The sequence below is a fragment of the Myxocyprinus asiaticus genome, chromosome 24, assembly GCF_019703515.2.
Source record: "Myxocyprinus asiaticus isolate MX2 ecotype Aquarium Trade chromosome 24, UBuf_Myxa_2, whole genome shotgun sequence".
Taxonomy (NCBI): domain Eukaryota; kingdom Metazoa; phylum Chordata; class Actinopteri; order Cypriniformes; family Catostomidae; genus Myxocyprinus; species Myxocyprinus asiaticus.
The window spans coordinates 34,024,429-34,035,244 of record NC_059367.1 but is presented as its reverse complement, the minus strand read 5'-3'; the positions used below and the strand labels follow the sequence as shown (position 1 = coordinate 34,035,244).

The 10,816-nt window shown below is 39.9% G+C and overlaps 1 pseudogene; it reads left to right on the top strand.

Annotated features, from left to right (window-relative positions):
- Positions 1–383: 383 nt before the first annotated feature.
- Positions 384–9,674, top strand: LOC127414672 (FHF complex subunit HOOK interacting protein 2B-like; annotated as a pseudogene).
- Positions 9,675–10,816: the final 1,142 nt, after the last annotated feature.

The window sequence follows — 10,816 nt, the reverse complement described above, 5'->3', positions numbered from 1 at the left end:
AAAAGATTTGCAGTAGTGAGTGACTGCATACATGCACATATATACATACATACAGTATATATAAACCAGCCTTTTGCCTGTAAATCTAGTCTATTTGAATAACAAGTGTAATAAAACCTGTCACAGTTAATGAGGGCCATGTGACTGTTTACAGCTATGAACAGATGTCTATGAGCTGTCCTCTGCTTATTACTTATTAAAACTACCTTAATTAAATTTTTGTGCATTTAAAAGACCTCCATGTTCACATCACAGATCATGTAGAATTAATGAAATTGTACATTAATGTTATTTTTGTAATTATATCATTATTATATAATTTGTTTAATATAATTAATTACTGTATAATAATTGTTTTGTTGTGTGAAGTGAAGTTACAAAGAATGCTCTGTTTCTTACAGAGGAAGCCCTCAATAAATCTGCTGGACCCTTTTGTGGATCACTGGAAAGCAATAACCAACTATTACACTGAAACTACAGGTAAAACCACTGTAACGGGGTTCAATGGAAAGGAGGAGGCGAGAACCGGCTTGACAATATAAATAAACATTAATGATGAACTTAAAACAAAACACACACACAAGGGCATACAGGGCAGCTGCCTGTATCTCTCTCTCTACCGAACTGCCGCCTCCGGTGCCTTTATCCCTCTCGTTGGCTTGATTAGCCTGATTAGGGGCCGGGCATGCATCATTACGGCCCCGTCCCGCCCTCCTCCTCGTCACACTCCTCCCTCCTTTACACGTACACCCTTTCTGGGGGGGGGGGGCGCGTGCCCTTCTGAGGCCTTCTCCACCTTCTCGGACCTGGAAGGGAGACAAGGGGAGGGAAAAACAACAACAACAAAAAGAGAGGGAAAGGCCAACACAGAGCGACAGCGGGAGAGAGAGAGGAGAGAGAGAAAAAAAACGTACTCGCCGGTTCTCTGACACGCCGTCATCCAGTCCTCGACCACTCCTCCACCCTCTGGTGGACGACAGCCACTCCTCCCCGGGTGGACCGGAGCGAGACCTCCGATCCCTGGTGGATGGAACACCCCGCTGCGTTTTGGCAGCCAGTAGGGAACTCCTCCGCACCTGGCAGCGGCTCCATCGCTCCAGGCGGCCAGCAGAGAGCCCCTCCCCCCCTCATGGACGGCGGCCATTCCTCCATGTCCAGGCGGTCAGCAGCAACTCCTCCATCCCCCGGCGGATGGCTGCGGCTGCTCCTTTGGGTGGGTGGCAGTAGCGAGGACTCCACGACAGTGCATCCCTCCTCCTTCCCGGGCTTCGTCACCAATGTAACGGGGTAAAAGGGAAAGGAGGAGGCAAGAACCGGACAGAGCATCAAAGTAATGTTTAATGAAAACAAAACACAAAGACACATATACACAAAAGCATACAGGGCAGCTGCCTGTAGCTCTTTCTCTCCCGAACTGCCGCCTATGGCTGCCTTTATCCCTCTTGTGGGCTTGATTAGCCTGATTAGGGGCCGGGCGTGCGTCATCACGGCCCGGCCCCACCCTCCTCCTTGCCACATTTACATATAAAAACTATAAGTATAAAAAAGTAAGTAGTAATCAACCATTGTGGGTTTTGCAAAGGCCGGAGCCTACAGAAATCTATAGAGCAGCGTGGGCAATGGCCAAGATAATGTTGATATACTGTATACATAAAATGAGATGTACACAAAATTGCTGAAATGGAATGAGCAATTATTTCATGCCCTATTTACTCAAAATTCATAATTCATAAAAAAAGAGAAAACATAAACATGTCGGTACATTTTGGAACTGAAACAAGGGGGAGAACTTCTGTTAATCATCCAAGCGGACTCTTTACCATTATGTAAATTATTACATAATGGTAAATACTATTTAAGTATTTGCTGATGTAATTTGGTGTTTGTACAGTCTAAACCCCAATATAATGTGTTTAACAGTGAATATGTCTAGCACTTTAAAGCACTAAATGATGTTTATATGAAAATGGGTTTGTAATGAATTTTGTATTTGTGTGGGTTGTAATCACGTCTCATTATAATTTTATGCAAAGATGAGTCTCGTCCGATGAAGTACACAGACATCCCTTGGAGGCTAAAACAGGTGCTGGACATCCTGGTGTACGAGGAGAAACAGCAGGGGGAGGAAACGGGTCCCTGCATGGAATACCTGCTTCAGCACAAAATACTAGAGACACTTTGTACGCTGGGAAAAGCACAGGTATGAAGCCACAGACACGTAAGAGGTGAAAGATATTTAAAGCTGTTTGAAATATTGCCGTTACACTTTATCTGTTTTAATTGTGCAGTATCCTCCTGGCATGAGTCAACAAGTGCTGCTGTTCTTCGCTAAAGTCTTGGGCCAGATCCAGAAACCTGTGTTGCATTTAATCAATGTGTATCGGCCTGTTCAGGTAAGGCTGACAGGGAGACTTGTACTTGAAGGAATATTTCACCCAAAAAAGAAAATCCTGCCATTATTTACTCACCCTCATGTTGTTCCATACTCTTATGCTGTTACTTTTTCATGGAAAGTAAAAGGAGATCTTCACACAGCTCACAACATGCATCTGTCAAGCTTCAAAAGGACAAAAAAACACTCCAAAAGCAACAAAGCGGTAGTTCATATGACTTCTTTGCTATATTCAATAGGTTTGAGTGATGAACAGACTGACATTTTAGTCGTTATTCACTGAAAATCATGCCCTATGCTGTAGCTTACAGATCACATACTGGAAGACACCTTTCAACACATCACGCCTGGTTGGACGTCAGCGGCATCATCTAACATCATTGGTTCTTGTGTCTCACAACCAAACATCAAAGCAGACCATTGACGTCAAATGACTGGTGCCATATTTGATTTTATAGCCATGGTGGAAGAGAAAAAAATTGAGTGAATAACAAGTTAAAATTGTATCTGTAAGGCACACAGAGCTATTATATGGAATACACCGCTTTTTGTGGTGCTGTTATGGTGTTTTTTGTCCTTTTTGAAAATTAATAGACGTCACTATGAACTGTCATTAAACGGAAGAGAGCTGCGTGAACATTTTTCAAAAATTCGCCTTTTGTGTTCAGTGGAAACCGTAACAGCATACAGGTTTGGAACCACATGAGGATTAGTAAATAATGACATTCTTTGGGTGAACTATTCCTTTAAGAATTTCATCTATTTTTAATATTTTAATATTATTTTAAACTATTTAAGCTCCATGAGTCATTGAAGTGATTTCTTTTTTTCAGCATATGCAATCAAGGACGGATTAAGAACTGAGAGGCTCATGGGATGGTACACCATGGAGGTCCCCCATGATGTGTTCACTTTTATGCGCTACAGGTCTCTTGCCAGATTTGGTTGAATTTTTCAAATTGACGGAAGAAAAGTTTGGAGCAATGTCTTACACAGCTGTTACAAGTTACAGTTGAAGTCAGAAGTTAACATACACTTAGGTTGAAGTCATTGAAACTAATTTTTTAACCACTCCACAGATATCATATTAGCAAACTATAGTTTTGGCAAGTCGTTTAGGACATCTGCTTTGTGCATGACACAAGTAATTTTTCCAACAATTGTTTACAGTCAGATTGTTTCACTATTTAGACAATTAGCCAATTAGCTTCTGATAGGCTAATTGGAGGTGTACCTGGATGTATTTTAAGGCCTACCTTCAAACTCAGTCCCTCTTTGCTTGACATCATGGGAATATCAAAAGAAATCAGCCAAAAAATTGTGGACCTGCACAAGTCTGGTTCATCCTTGGGAGCAATTTCCAAACACCTGAAGGTACCACATTCATCTGTACAAAATATAGTACACAGGTATAAACACCATGGGACCACGCAGAATCATACCACTCATGAAGGAGACGCATTCTGTCTCCTAGAGATGAACGTAGTTTGGTGCAAAAAGTGCCAGTCAATCTTAGAACAACAGCAAATGACCTTGTGAAGATGCTGGAGGAAACAGGTAGACAAGTATCTATATCCACAGTAAAACGAGTCCTATATCGACATAACTTGAAAGGCTGCTCAGCAAGGAAGAAGCCACTGCTCCAAAACCACCATAAAAAAGCCAGACTACAGTTTGCAAGTGAACATGGGGACAAAGATCTTACTTTTTGGAGAAATTTCCTCTGGTCTGATGAAACAAAAATTGAACTTTTTGGCCATAATGGCCATCATTATATTTGGAGGAAAAAGGGTGAGGCTTGCAAGCTGAAGAATAACAGCCCGAGCATGAAGCATGGGGGTGGCAGCATCATGTTGTGGGGGTGCTTTGCTGCAAGAGGGACTGGTGTACTTCACAAAATAGATGGCATCATGAGGAAGAAAAATTATGTGGAAATATGGAAGCAACATCTCAAGACATCAGCCATGAAGTTAAAGCTCGGTCGCAAATGGGTCTCCCAAATGGACAATGACCCCAAGCATACCTCCAAAGTTGTGGCAAAATGGCTTAAGGACAACAAAGTCAAGGTATTGGAGTGGCCATCACAAAGCCCTGACCTCAATCTGCTAGAAAATGTGTGAGGAAAACTGAAAAAGCATGTGTGAGCAAGGAGGCCTACAAACCAGACACCAGCTCTGTCTGGAGGAATGGGCCAAAATTCGAGCAGCTTATTGCGAGAAGCTTGTGGAAGGCTACCCAAAAAGTTTGACCCAAGTTTAAAGGCAATGCTACCAAATACTAACAAAGTGTATGTAAACTTCTGACCCACTGGGGAATGTGATGAAAGAAATAAAAGCTGAAATAAATCATTCTCTCTAGTATTATTCTGACATTTCACATTCTTAAAATAGTGATCCTAACTGACCTAAGACAGGGAATGTTTTCTACGATTAAATGTCAGAAATTGTGAAAAACGTAGTTTAAATGTATTTGGCTAAGGTGTATGTAAACTTCTGACTTCAACTGTATATATACTTTTTAATTATGAACTGATCCAAAATCATGCGTTATTAATAGGGATGTGCATAGTATTTAAATAACCAAAATCGCTATTCAGTTATTCTGCACATTTTCAACCCGATCCGATCTGAGTCCGACAGTACCCGACAAACCTACAGGTTTTGGGCCAGGTTTGGGTCAGTTTTTCAAGAAGGCTATAGGGGGAGTTACGGGCTGTTCACTTGTGCATCGAGGCAATGTAAACATGCACTGGACAGACATCTTTGATCGTTGTGCCACAACTCACTGTAAAGTTTAAAATAACTTTAATATTTATAAACGCATCTCAAGACACCTGCGTTCTGTTTTACTGTTTTACAGTTCATTATACAGGACCGTCACAGTAGAGATTGTTAACTTAAATATAATTTTAATATTTATTAACGCATCTCGAGATACCTGTATTCTGTTTCACCATTTGTTGCACTGCATCAAGCTTTTTCAGCACTGGTGTCACAAATCTACATTCTGATGAAGTTCAGGTTGCAAAGAGGATGTAATGTGACTGTTTCACATGATTCCAGATGCTGAATCATTTTAAAATCAAAGCATCCCGAAGAAGTCCAATGCATTCCATTCACTGCTTCATGGAAAGTGAACCTGACCGGGCAGAATTATGCATTTTCCATTAAGAATAGGCCTATTATGTTGCAGGCAGTGATGGAGATTATTTTTGTTCAACTTTAATGTAATTTTATCATTTGAAGATCTATGTATTGTGCTATTTAGGCTCATAGCTAACTGTGCACTTTATTCCCTGCTATCTGAGTCCCGATAAATAACAGAATAACCATTCGTAAACTCTCGCGGTTAACCAAATATTACAAAAGGTTACCATGCACATATTTAGGGTATTAAGACACATTTCTCTTTATCATTAAACATTAAATGCATGCAGGACTTAAACATTTTAAAGTCCTCCATACTGTTGCATGAATTATCTCGCTTATATGAGTTTAAACCATCAACTTTACACAGCCAGAGTAAACTGCACCTCATCTTTGTGTTTGGAAGCGTTTTGTAAATCAGATGCTGTAGTCCTTCAAATAAACGCGCTGCACCTGTGAGACACAGATTCCCTGAGCACGCACTCGAGTATCTGTGCTTGTGCTGCTGTCATCCAGCACGCATTCGGCCAAACAAATGGTATTTCACAAAAGCCTGACATTTACGTGGATTTATAATAGGTATCTCAAAATAAATAAATAATTGATTTAGAACTCGGGCCCTTTGGGTTTTGAGGCCCCTGGGCAACAGCCCAATCGGCCCAGTGGTTAATCTGTATGCAATCACCAATTTTTGGTATAAAATTAACCATCCAACATTTGTTTGAAAAATTAGACCTGTTGCATTACCCTCAAAAGATAATTTCTAATTTGACTATCTCTTTTCGCTCTCTATTACAGAAATTGATCCATCTATGTGGACTCCCTGATTAGAGTCAGGAGTTGGCAAACCTGGCATCCAATAAATAAAACAAGATTGGAGGTGTGGGTTAGAGCTACTCAAGTTTTGACATTTTGAGTTTGCTTTTCACAAGATGCATCTGCTTATGTTGATCATGCCTTGCAAAAAAGAGATCTCAGAAGACCTACGATCAAGAATTGTTGCTTTGCATAAAGCTGGAAAGGGAGACAAAGTTCTCGAAGAGCTTAGATATTCATCTGTCCACAGTTAGAAAATTGTGTATAAATGAAGACAATTTAGTACTGTGGGTACTCTCCCTAGAAGTTGCAGTCCAGCCAAGATGACTCGAAGGGCACACCACAGAATGCTCAGTGAGGTAAAAAAGAATCCTAAACAGCTAAAGACTTGAAGGAATCATTGGAACTGGTTAACATCTCTATTCTTGAGTCTACTATACAGAAAACTTTAAACAGGCATGGTGTTCATGGCAGGACACCACAAAGTAAACCGCTGCTTTCCAACAAAATCATTGCTGCATGCCTGAAGTTTGCCAAAGACCACCTTAAAACTCTACAACGCAACTGGGAAAATGTTTTGTGGACTGATGAAACTAAGGTTAAATTGTTTGGGAAGAACACGCAGCACTACGTATGGAGTAAAAAGGGTGCCGCATACCAACATGAAATCATCATCCCAACAATGATGTACGGTGGAGGGAGCATCATGATTTGGGGCTGTTTGTTGCTTCGGGTCCTGGAACGCTTGCCATCATCGAGGGAAAAATGAATTCCCAAGTTTTTCAAGATATCCTACAGGATAATGTCAGGGTGGCTGTGCACCAGCTGAAGCGAAGTTGGGTGATGCAGCAGAGCAATGACCCTAAACATAGAAGTAAATCCACTACAGAATGTCTTAAAAGAAAATCCACCTTTTGAAGTGGTCCAGTCAGACCTTAACCCAACAGAGAGGCGTTTACATCAGACTTCCTAAGAATATGACTGAGCTGAAGCAGTTTTGTTAGGAAAAATGGTCCAAAATTCCTTCTGAATGTTGTGCAGGTCTAATTTGCAGCTACCTGAAATGCTTGGTTGAGGTTTTTGCAGACAAAGAAGGATCAACCAGTTATTAAATCCAAGGGTTCACATACGTTTTCCACAGCACTGTAAATGTTTAATGAAATGGGTTCAATAAAGACATGAAAGATTATAATTGTTTGTGTGTTGTTAGCTTAAGCACATCATGTTTGTCTAGCATGTAGTCACAGAGATTCTCTCTCTCACTTTTAGAAAAGCCGAATTGCACTCAGAGCCCTGGAAAATTTGTTGCTACTGGTCAGTTTACCACAGGAAGATACTGGAAAGTTGCTGGCTGAGGGAACTCCACTTTGTCACCTACTAGCTCAGAGGCTGACTGAACTTTATTGCCTCATACCCTCAACACTCGACCCTGCAGACATACACAGTTTTCCCAACACACAGTGGAGGTGTGTGTCTACGGAGCCCCTTAGAGGACAGGGCACCAATTAAAAAAAAAAAAAAAGTTTTGCCAGACCTCCCAATAAATTTACCATGGTTTAACTAGAGTAACCATATTTTAAACCATGATATTCATAGTGAAACCATAGTAATAATAGAGCAAAATGAAAACAGAGGTTGGGATCCTGGTACACACAGCTCTGCTCTCTTGTTCTGTGTGTCTCATACATTCTCCTGTGCTCCTGGAGGAGCTGGTTCAGTTTCTTTTAGGAAGCGATACACACTGCGAACAGCGAGAGGACACACGTTCACACATCCTTCGTTATCGCCTTATTGAACACTGCCGTCACGTATCAGATGAGGTAACTGTGTTTGCACCATTAATATGGTACTGTAAAACATTTTACTGCTTTGATTTTTTTTGTGGAAAGTCTTGGTATTGATTATCCAGGTGTACTTGTATTTTTTGGTACAGCATCACAGTGTTTGTAACAGTGTGTGCCTTTTGCCCTGTGTTAGATCAGTATCACAACATTACGTCGGTTTGAGGAGCTTCTACAGAAGCCCAACAGAAACATCTTGACAAGTCTGGTGCTGCAGAATCTTCAGAAGTGCAGCTATAGGCTGCCTGGATCAGGAGGCGGGGATGAAAGACAAGGAGGCGAGCCAGATCTTTTAGAAGAATCAGAGTGAGTAAAGGGATTGTCTCAAAGAAAAAACACATTTTGTCACTTATCATAGTGACTTAACATTTCTCCTTCTTTCCATCTCTCTCTTCTTCTCTTTCAGGGAGCTGGAAGAGGATCCCTTCTTCACAGACGTATGAAGACAGTGAGTTCAGCGGCCAAGAGCCTCTTCTTTCTCTGCCCAATGTGAGAGAGAGACGAAATCCCAGCACACACACGCAAGTTTCTGACATTGTCAACAGGTATCACTAGAAGACTTTTTGTTCTGTAATTTAAATAGTGTTTTTAAAATCTTCATGCCAGAGGCTACACTATCATCATGACTGAACTGGCTGTATTTAAATCAAGCATGAGGATTCACTTTGGATTTCACAGAAAATAATGTCATATGAATGTCATTCATAATAAGTGTAGTATTTGTAGAAATCAAGTGTCTTCTTATATTAAATATCAAGTTGTTTTGTGAATTTTATAATGGAATGCCTGGTGATTCCAACTGGATAATACGTGTTTTTTTTGTTTGTTTTTTTTTTTTTTTTTTGTCTCCGTTTATTTGTAATAAATTTGCAGAGATTTCAAACAAACTTCTTTCATGTTGTAATTATGGGGTATTGTTTGTAGAATGGAGGAAAATAATTAATTTAATCCATTTTGGAATAAGGCTGTAACATAACAAAATGTGGAAAAAGTGAAGCACTGTGAATACTTTCCGGATGCACTGTATGTTAAAGGGATAGTTCACCCAAAAATGAAGAGTGTGTCATTTACTCACCCCTATGTCGTTCCAAACCTGAAAGACTTGTTTCTTCTGTGGAACACAAAAGCAGATATTTAGCTGAATGTCCAAGCTGATCTTTTCCATACAATTGACGTGAATAAGGACTGGAGCTGTCAAGCTCCAAATCTAGGGTCTTCTCATATGATTTACGATATTACAAGTCTTACAATAGCTTTGTGTGAGGAACTGACTGATTTGTGTTCTGGGAGGAAAATCATAGGTTTCTAAGGACACTTTTGGGTGAATTATCCCTTTAATAATTTTGACTTAATTTTTTATACTGTTTGTTTGTTAGGGTGGCTATTGCGACCCTGTTATAGGGTGTAATAGTACTGGAGGAGTTCTATAAAGAACTGGCTGCCATTGCATTTGTCAAACTACCTATGGAAGAACAATGAAACCACAATGCCAGAAACCAAAGACAATCGGATCAGCACTGAACAACGTCTGCTGGATAACTGCTGTGTGTGTGTGTGTGTCTGTCAATATTTGTAAATATGCATGTCACTTTCGATTAATGTTGTCAGGGAGGACTTGACTGACAGTTTGTTTTTCGACTTTTGTACTCGAGAAAATACATGTACCTGGTTTATGAAATACCGCAACACTGGTCTGAATTCACAAGTCATAGCAGAAACTGTATGTGATGTACCAAGTTGCTTTATTCTATTTTTAGTGGATTCAATAAAAAAAAAAATATTTAAGTGGGCAGGCTTGTTATCAATCAAATCAAATCACTTTATTGTGTTACTTAGTAGTTTTGTAGTTACAATCAGTCACTCCCATTGGAGACAAAGAACTGATTTGCGGTCAGTTCACTCTGCCTATAGTGTCTTATTCATTTGGAAATGTAAGGTAAAACCTGATCTCAGGTCTGAATTCTTACACTGTTTAAGTCCTTGCACAATATTTTACCTTTTTTAAATGGCTTTGTGCTGATACATTAACTGGACTTGTATCATTATGGTGTGTAAACTAATTATGCAGTAAGATATCTTTATTCAATCACTTTTCTTATCCTCTCTGAAACATATGCGAATAATCATGTTATTTTATTTAATCTTATGTTATATGGCTGAACTAAATAGCCAGGAGAGTGGAATAATTTTTTTTTTTTTCTTAAAGCATTTTAGTGTGCAGTATGTGTGGTTGTCTGTCATTTATATGGCTTTCTCCTATCCGGTTGCCCTGGGTGTTTTCTATCTACCGGTCACAATTCCAGAGAAATTCAGAATAAATCAAATAATGACAATTTATTTGTCAGGTAGGATATAAAACATAGTTACAGAAATTCAAATCAAAGCCAATTTCACACAAGATCAGAATAAACAAGCATTATAAGAATCAAGAGACATACATACCTGACAAATCTACATGCAACGGCAGAGCATGAGAGATCTGGCTTACAGATTCCCCGAGCTTCTTGACAACTTTCCTTAAATACCCAGACAGAATAAACATTGTGTACCAAATGGTATTATCCTTTGAACAATGAGAATTTGGGGGTGAATGTGTTCTTGACTTCCTGGGGTTTAACCTT